A 10,373-nucleotide genomic window follows, 5' to 3' on the forward strand; every position below is an offset into this window, starting at 1 on the left:
ATTCTTATATGTGTTTCTTCATGAATACACACAATTTTAAGTTTCATATTTTAGTCCTATAACCAGTAGAACTACTTAATAGTAGTTTAGATATAGAAAAATTTTCAATGACTCCAAAGTAACCCAAAGCAGTTAAAATCCCATAAAATTACAGAGATTGATTTTATCTTGTATGTAGAATGAGAATATTAAACATTGTACTGAGAACCAGTGGATCTATTTTTTTCTCAATTTCAATATAAATTTCAAGTTCAAACAAAAGATTTTGTAATAAAATCACATTGCATTTATCAGTCACTTATTCAGAAAAAATCCATATCTCTATCCAAGTTACCTAATGTGTAAACTTGTATGCCCTAGAAGAGCATCTTCTCCAGTCAATTGCTTTTTGACATGTATCTGTGACCAAAGAAAACCAGAAATATACTATCAATGCAGTGTTTCAACCCTTGGTAAGATGTCTTACTCAAAGACACATTAAGAAAAAAACAGGGAAGGACTGAATCTTGAATGTTCCCAGCTCTTAAGAATTATAAATCCCTGAAACAAAGTTTATAGAAGGAACATTTATTTTTCACTTTTGAGCGCATAGACAGGATTGGGTAACATGAGTTTCTTTCAAGAATTCCTTGTCTCAAGCCCCAAATAAAATGCCTAGAGAAAAGTAATGAGTTCCAACATGTTCCAACAATCCTATCCCAGAATTTCACCTTCACCTATGATGAGTTTGTCCTTATCATAATCCTCTTGATTATGACTTTCAGTCATCATCACTCTTGAAGACAATAAGTTCTCACTTTTGACCCTAGCTATGACATTCCAAATGCATACATACACTCATACCTGAAAATGTTTACCAGACAATTGTGGTACTGATTCAGACAGGAGTTTTGATATATTCAGTGCTAGGCACCTGACTTATATTAATTCCCCCGAGTTTAAGGCCAAACTGTGCTCTTTCTCTGCAATGATGATTTTAGGTATACAGGAACAGGACAGGTATCAACACATAAACCTAAGTCTCTCTTGGAGTATGGTTCTTGAAAGCTTTTCCTTAATGATACAATTTGGTCAGTACTCAAAATAATGACCTATTACAGAGGTTGTAGACTACTGATCACCTTACACATGAATTACACAATACAGGTTTTTTTGGAAAGCCACTCAGATAGTGTCAGAAAAACACAGCATTCCACTTATCATTACATATATATACATATATATGTAATTTAATATATATACATATATAAATTCAAAGGATGTTATAACAATATCATTTGGCATGGTCCATTGCACGTGAACTCTTCTAAAATGACACACTTGAAGCCACATGAAACAGTATTTACAAAAAAGTATTAGGTCACTGGGAATAGTACTCATTTCCAAGAAGTTTCCATAATTCATAGCATACAACTTACTATACTGAAAATATGACATTAACATAATATTTAAGAGCTGAAATTCATCTATGTTTCTCATTAGTAGAATCAATTTTAGGTTTAATACAAATAGAAAATTACTTAATTTCACATCGTTATCATTGTTGACAGGATCCTTTATTAAAAGTTCGTCAGTGACTTTAAAACAGCATGCCACTATTAGAATATCATTTAAGCTTAAAAATATATTGCTTTAGTCACATAGACACCCAGATAAGTATCAAATATAGATCTGGATACCAATGAGTCAAAATTTTCTTCACTATTAATCACATCAAATTCAGGTAATAAGTAAAAACTTTGTCATAGGATCACATTAAGTAGACCAGTAATTCAATAAGAACACCCCAATATCCAGATTGACTAATGAATAAACCCTGCTTGAGGATGAATCTTTACTAGTCCAGTGACTTATGTGGAATTAATCTGTCACCAAAGTATGCCATTCACCTCTTATAATACAAAGATCTAACTCTTAGAAGTATGTCTTGCTATAAGACACCAAAAAAGCCAAGCATGGAACCCAAATGTGTGAAACTATTAGGAATTATATTTATATATTTATATAATATTTATATAAATATATATTTATATAATATTTATATAAATATATATTTATATATTTAGTTTTTTGATGTTTATTTTTTAGAGAGAGAGAGACAGACAGAATATGAGTTGGGGAGGGACAGAAAGAGAGGGAGACACACAATCTGAAGTAGGCTGCAGGCTCTGAGCTGTCAGCACAGAGCCTGATGTGAGGCTTGAATACACGGACTGGGAGATCATGACCTGAGCTGAAGTCGGAAGCTTAACAGACTCAGCCACCAAGGCATCTCTGGAATTATTGGTAATTTAAATAAATCATTACCCAGTTATAAGCACGTAGACTGTTTCAGCCAAATAAGTTGATTTCAATGTTTCATTGCTTCATTTGAAGTTTAGGCACCCATCTAGCATATCAGATTCACATACATATAGAAGAAATTTATGTTTCTTTGTAAAATTAATTTTATTAGTTTGGTTTTCAGGAGTTTCAATCTTTAGTCGCCAAATTTCACCTTTTTCTATAATATGATTACTCTTTTTAAAACACTATCAATCCAGAGGTAGTATCATGCCAAACATCTGGTTTTCCTAAGTAGGTAAAATCTTGTAGTTCAGTACTATTAAGTATATACTGCAGTTATTGAATAACTAGTTGTTCAGTTATACAAGTGAAGGCTTATGAAAATTCCTTAGCTATTTTTTTGAAGCAGGATTTCATTTCTGGATGGCCAGTTCCAAATTCTTTCCCAACTCCATTCTCCATTTTCTCTATTGCTGTATCCTGCATTAGGTTTTTATTTCATCTTGTATGCATCTTAATTACATGTTTCTGCAATTGTCCCAAAGCACTAAATATGTTCTTCAGCATTTCATCATTTTTATACAAATAAGGTTTGCAATTTGGTCAATTTTATATTTACTTATAAATATAGTATTTAATAAATCTCTTTTAGTTTCATAATGGCACCATTTTAATCTTCACATAAGAACTTTTTATAATGGTAAAACCTAAGGCATAGAAATAGAATTGAATTAATCCACATTTTCACTAGTAATATTTGAAGGTATTCATTTAATAATCATATAAATTTTTTAATGTTTATTTATTTGAGAGAGAGAGAGAGAGAGAGAGATCACGAGTGGGGAAGGAGCAGAGAGAGAGGGAGACACAGAATCTGAAACAGGCTCCAGGTCTGAGCTGTCAGCACAGAGCCTGACACAGGGCTGGAACTCACAAACTGAGATCATAACCTGAGCCAATGCTCAACCAACTGAACCACCCAGGTGCCCCATAATTTAATAATCATATAAATCTAAAGTATGGAAACTGGGGATTGCTAAGTCCTAAACGCTGTAGGTTCATTTTTATGTAATGATATATTTGGGGACTTCCAAAGTAACTAACTCGTAATATTTGGGTAGGAATGTTTCTTCCTCATTTGCACATCTATTTCAGTATGGTTAAATGGGCCCCCTATGGCTATATAAGACAGAAAGAAGTTGGATTTTGTGTCATTGCTCAGGAATTGTCAGTTTGAATATAATTGTATTAAACTTGATTATGTAAATTCTTTCCCATCAGTATATTCAATAACATTGAAGATTATTTTTTAAGATTGCTTTTTTTGGTAATATTGATCACTTTATGACACTTTAAATTTTCTGTTTATTCTAAATTTAAATGATAAAATTCGTGGATCTGATGTACTATGACAAAAATAGAGGATTCTTGAAGTGCTCAACCCATATTCGAGACAACTGATAATTAATTTAAAATTCCTTGAAGTTAAGTGACACAATTTCAAAACTAAAAGGTGAATACTCTAAGTTTCATGCACAAGTAATATTAACTAGAATAAATATCAAAATTATAATGGTCAAGATAATATACGAAGACATTAACAAAGCAACTTATCTATCCTGTCTATTAAATATTTCTCTTCAGCTTTCATGTTATTGTAAGTAACTAAAGAATTTATTCTTAAAGTTCTTGATTTAAGAAAGCTGAGATTTCTCTTCAGCTTTCATGTTATTATAAGTAACTATCTAAATAATTTATCCTTAAAATGTCTTAATTATCCTTAATAATTAAAACTTGCTCAATCGTAGGTGTTGGTCTCATATGTGAAGCATGCATTCACTTGGGTTCTTCTTTACCTTGATGGTAGTACGTTATCAACATCACCTGGTAGGATTCTGTCTAGTGTGATGATCACCAGTCTGTCATTGTTACACTTTAATGCAGACCAAGCCTCCTGTTCCATAATGATAATACACTTCCTCAGGGGGGATATTTTTCAGCACCTGGTCACATAATGGCATAATTAGCCCAGGGAAACCCACAAACTCTTTATTATATCTGATTATGACTATTTTTTCATTGTACCAGATAAAGGGTTAGGCTTAAACCCTAAATTTATAAGTTTTCCAAATTCAAAGAAAGAAGTACATACTTACAACAGAGAGTTAATATTATTTTTAATAAAATCAGTGGAATTTGGGTCACTGTGAGTCAGCAGCTGGATTTAATTTAGTCAAATACTTTCTTATGGAATGGTTTATTCATTCCACTTGCCTATCAGATTACACACGACTAACAGTTACCAAATTTTGAGTCCTTATAAGATATTACAGAGCTTGTGAATTACCACAGATACAAAATGACTTCTTTTATTGAATTATACATGTTTAGGAATTCCAAAAGTTGAGATGGTACAATTCAGTCAAGCACTGTTCACAATGTAAGCATCAGCTTTAGCTTACAGACATATGTGTGGTCATATAGACATCATATACAACTTTACTAAAAATATGTAAAACCTTCTAAAGTTTGAATCTAAATAAAGTCCAATTGCCATCATATCTCAGGTAACATTGACCTTAGACTTATATGTTTCTTATAAAGATTTTTTTCCTGACAAACAGCACATATTTGTGTAATTTCCTAAATTATTTAATCCTATACAAATGTTACACAATTCCCAAATTTTCCCCATATTCCTTCTGTATGAATGAGTTTGCTGCTTGTTTGAAAAAGCCACCCACATATATGATTGAGGTAAAAGAAAAGTCCTATGATATAATTCACATTTTCCAATGGTATTCTTCTTAGCTCCTCTTGATATCTAATTTTCTAATTCTTAAAGAGGTAAATATTTCTAAAGTCATGGTTAGAAGTTCCTGGATATGAGTAATGGACATTTCACTTTATCAGTCCAAAACTTAGTAACTCTTTTCACAGCTTGGTCTAAAAATTCCCTTTTAAAAAATATTTTATCTTGTCTTCCAGTATAATTTTATAATAAATAATATAAATCTTTTAGAGAAATTTCCATGATTCTTGTTAATCAGCATGTCATATTTTAGTTGTTATCAGTGTTCAAAAGCCTCTATTCTTTCAAAGTCGGATGGTTGCATAACCAATCACAAACACAAATTTGTTATCAGTATACATATTTAAGACTTAAGGCTAATGTGGAGTGACATCAGCAAGATGACAGAAAAGGAGGTCTCTGGCCCTAATTCCCTCACAGGAAAATCAATTTAGCAAATATACAAACAAAAATGCCTTTCTGAGAATCACAGGCCTCACAGGTAATGTTTTAGCAGACTTGGGGAGTACAAAAATTGATTAAAAAAATTAAAAAGGGTCAGAGTAAAGGTTTCATTTTATTCTTGTCACCTTCCCCCACGCTGGCACAGTACCAGATCTTCCTCAGGAACTATCTCCTTGGCCCATGATTTCTCCACTGGGGGAAAGTGGAGAATACATCCAACTTCTCCAGTGTTTTGGGATACTGAGATGCCCACTTCTCTCTTGTCTTACATGGAACAGGAGGAATTAGAATTGGCAGACCACATGGGGACTGTTAGAAACAGGGAAAAGGGACATGGGTCCACAGTGAAATGGGTTCATGAGTGATGCAAATCTTAGCAGAAGGCCTGTGCTCCCACTAGCAGTTTGGAAAATCGGATATCTTGCCAGTAACATTGCTACAACAAGGAATGCCTCCAACCAGCCCTACCCAACCAGGGAGTCCAACCTGCATCCCAGCTATAGAGCCCAACCAAATTCTCTGCTTACCTGGAGAGGTAAGCTAGCAGCCCAACCAGCAGTAATGCCTATGCAGGAAACCCCAGTGAAACTTAGAGCCCAACCAGTAGTCCTGTCAAATTGCAGAGCCCATCGAGGGGACCCAACTAATGAAGAAGTTCAGCCAGATCACCATCTTAATGAACAGTCCATTCAATGTCCCTACCTGAAGACAAAGTCCATCCAAGGGCACCTGCAATTTCAGGGCACAGCTAATGTTCCCACTGAAACTAACAGCACTGGTAGCTTTCCCTGCTGGTCCATGTATGCTAAGAGCTGGTCTACCCAGAATCTTAGGCTGGACTTATTGGTAAAGGACTTTTCATTCTTAAGCCAAGCTGTAAATACTATAAGATGTGACTACTTTCTCAAGTGTGCAGATACCAATACAAGGATACAAGGACTAGAGGAGACTAGGGAAATATAACACTATCAAGGGAAACCAATAAAGCTACAATAACCATTTTTAAATAAACAAATCTACAAACAGCTTGATAAAGAACACAAAAAACTTGTCTAAAAGAAGCTCAGGGAACTAGAAAAGAACATACATAGGCAGCTGAATGAAATCAGGAGAATGATACATGAACCAAAAAAATTTAACCAAAAAAATTGAAACCATAAAAAATCAAACAGAAATCTTAGAAATAAATAATACAATAACACAGTAAAAATTTTTAATAGACAACTTCAACAGCATATTCAATCTAACAGAAGAAAGAATTAATGAACTTGAAGACTAGTCACTTGAGATTACCCAGTCAGAGGGACAAAAATATAAAAGAATTAAAGTGGGTAAATAAAGCCTACAGAAGTATGGAATTCTATGAAGTAACATAATATTTACATTATGGGAGTCCCAGAAGAAGAGAGACAAAAAGGGGCAGAAATTCTATTTAAAGAAACATTGGCTGAAAATTCCCAAATTTGGGAAGGGAAATGAAATTAATGGGGGTGCCTGTGTGGCTCGGTCAGGTAAGTGTCTGACTTTAACTCAGGTCATGATCTCACCATTCGTGAGTTTGAGCCCCATATCAAAATCTGTGCTAACAACTTGGAGCCTGGAGGCTGCTTTGGATTCTGTGTCTCCCTCTCTCTGTCTCCCCTCCTCTCAAAAATAAATAAACATTAAAAAAGAAATTAATGAAGCCCAAAAGTCACCAAACAGATTTGCCCAAATAAGCATATACTAGAACACATCATAATTAAATTGTCAAGTTCAAAGACAGAGTTTCAAAAGCAGCAATATGTAAGCAACCTAGCATATACAAGGGAACTCCCATAAGACTATAAGTAGTTTCTCAGTAGAAACCAGGCATGCCAGGAGATAAAGGGATGGTGTATTTAAAAGACTAAAAGAAAAAAATTGCTAACCAAGAATATTAATCCTGGAAAAAAATTTTAAATTTTTATATTTTAAATTTGTTTACATTTTAACATGTATCATTTGCAAGATTTATTTAAAAAGAATAAACTTTTTTTCCCTTTTTCATTTGGGTATAGTTGGCACACAGTTAGTTTCAGGTATACAACAGAATGCTACCACATCTCTATATATTATGCCATTCTTACCATAAGTGTAGCTACAATTTGTCTTCATACAACAGTATTATAATTTAATGGACTATATTCCTCTTGCTCTAATTTTATTCCCATGGCTTATTTACTTCCTAACTGGTAACCTGTATCTCCTATAAAACATTGTTTTTAATAAAGAAGAGATACTTTCCCAATTAAACAAAACAATGAGGGAATTTGTCACCACTTCAAGTGGTGGATTCAACTTAATCTTCAAGTTAAAAACTGAACACTCAACAGAAACAAAAAAGCATATGAAAATACAAGTCTCACTAGTGAAGGTAAGTATATAGACAAATAGAATATTATAATACTGTACAATGGCACATATATTACTTTAACCCTAGTAATAAAAGTGCAGATATTTAGTGTACAATTGAGGTTGTTATCAGATTAAATCAGACCATTATAGTAGTTTAATGTGAATCCCATGGTGACCACAAAGAAAGCTTATGGTAAATATACAAAAACTGAAGAGTAAATAAACCATATATCGACAAAAAATCATGAAACCACAAAGAAAGGTAGCAAGAACAAAAGAACTACAAATAAAACAGAATAATTAACAAAATGGCAATATTAATTGCTTACCTGTCAATAATTACCTTCAATGTGAATTAATTAAACTAATGAGTTAAAAGACATAGAGTGAAAAACTCCTGGGAAGATGTCAGAATAGGAGGTCCCTGAGCCCATCACATCCCACATTTTCAACTAGATATCATCCACATCCAAGTCAACAAACCAGAGAGCAATCTGAGGGCTGGAAGAACAAACTTCACAACTAAATATAGACAGGAAGCTGAAGCTTAAAATTTAGGAAGATCAGAAAGGTAGAAGGAGGCTGACCACAGGAAAGAGGGAGCTGTGCATGTTGAGGGGGAAGAGAAATGGGCCTTTGCACCAGGCAGTTCACACAGGGAAGACAAATTCTCATAATGCTTTGCTTTAAAAACCAGAGCGTTTTATAAATTCCATGAGTTCATAAAACCAGTGATACTTGGAGCCTAGAGCTTTAAAAGTTTGCTGACTCAGCACTGGGTGGACAGGGAGGGTGAGTTATAGCTGGGTCACTGCCTTTAATGAGACAGCAGCCTGCATGGAGAGGCAACCAAAAAATGGCAATTTGCACAATGCTGAGGAAAAACAGAAGACAGATCTACTCATACAGATTTTGGAGCATGTTGAAGAACTTTTATGAAAACAAGGGAGTTGGCGGATGCCATTTTCCTCCCTTTCCCGCAACATAAACACAGAGCCACCTGCCAGAGGCAGGGATACACAGACATTTGCTGCCTGATTCAGTGGCAGTGCACCATTTCCCTGAGTTCTCCTGAGGACAAGGCCACTCCAAGCCAGCTGTTCTTGCTGTGAAAATGTTTGTAAAAGCCATGTATGCACTCTGTTCAGCCACACAGCTGCCACACTTGCTACACACATACACCAGGCTGCACCGAGACATGGGCCCCAGCAGCCGTCGTGTGTTGTGCCCAGCCACCAGCTGCACAGCTGCCACTGCATGTGGCACCTGGCCACCTCACTGAGACCAGCCATTGCTTCATGCCCAGCTTGAACCCTGGAAGCCGTGGAGCTCCCAAAGCAATTCTAGGGATCTGGCATAGGGTTAGTGGCCCACAACAACAACAAATTTTGCTAATACCACCAAGTCACCCCCAAGTTCCCCAGTGGGCACACCCCCTCAGACCTGGCCTGATTGGGTCCTACTAACACCACAGAGAGAAATCACAGCTTAAAATAGGAGGAGAGGAAGTGCAGATGACTACACTCACTGAAAGTAAAAGCGACCCAGACACAACAGCAGGATGTAAGCAACACACGTAGGTAACCTCCTGAAGTTCCAACATGTGGTGAGGAGGAGACATTGTAGTGCATGGCACCCCAAGACCTCTTCTTCATAAAGTCACTATTTTCAAAAGCAAAAGACATAGCTGACTTTCTTAACACACAGAAACAAACACAGAGAGGAAGACAAAATGAGGAGATAGAAAAATGTTTTACAAATGAAAGAACAGAACAAGGCCACAGCCAGAGATCTGGGTAAAACAGATATAAGTAACATTCCTGATAGACAATTTAAAGTAATGATAACAAAGATACTCACTGGACTTGAGGAAGGAGTAGAATGCATCAGTGATGACCCTAACACAGATAAGGAATAACATAGCAGAGATAAAAGGTTAAGTAAATAAAATGAGAAACACACTTGATGAAATGGATAGCAATATGGAAGAAGCAGAGGATAAGAAAGTAATGGAAAGTAACCAAGCTGAACAAAAGAGAGAAAAAAAATAGTTGCACAAAATGAGAATAGATTCAGGGAACTCAGTGACTCCATCAAATGTAATAACATTTGTATTGTATGAGTTCCAGAAGAAGAATAGAGAGAAAAAGGAGCAGAAAATTTATTTGAAGAACTAATAGCAGAAAACTTTTTGAATATAGTGAAGGAAACAGATATCCAGATCCAGGAGATACAGAGAACTTCCATCAAAATCAACCAAAGCAGACCCACACCAAGACATATTGTAATTAAACTCGCAAAATATAGTGATAAACAAAAAACCTCAAAAGCAACAAGATTAAATATGTCATTAACTTACAAGGGGAAACTTATAAGACTAGCAGGATATTTTCATCAGAAAATTTTCAAGCAAGAAGGGATTAACATGATGTATTTAAATGGGAAAAAGCTGCAT

At 35.1% G+C, this 10,373-nt stretch overlaps 1 non-coding gene across 1 annotated transcript; it reads right to left on the reverse strand.

The window, feature by feature from the left end:
* Nucleotides 1-728: 728 nt before the first annotated feature.
* On the reverse strand, nt 729-805 carry LOC124517491 (small nucleolar RNA SNORD115). The gene has a single exon (XR_006963489.1). It is a non-coding gene; the product is annotated as a small nucleolar RNA SNORD115 (small nucleolar RNA).
* Between the last annotated feature and the right edge of the window lie 9,568 nt (nt 806-10,373).

This window comes from Lynx rufus, unplaced genomic scaffold, assembly GCF_022079265.1.
Source record: "Lynx rufus isolate CCGP_SWC_20201006 ecotype Redwood Valley unplaced genomic scaffold, mLynRuf1.p SCAF_21, whole genome shotgun sequence".
Taxonomy (NCBI): Eukaryota; Metazoa; Chordata; class Mammalia; order Carnivora; family Felidae; genus Lynx; species Lynx rufus.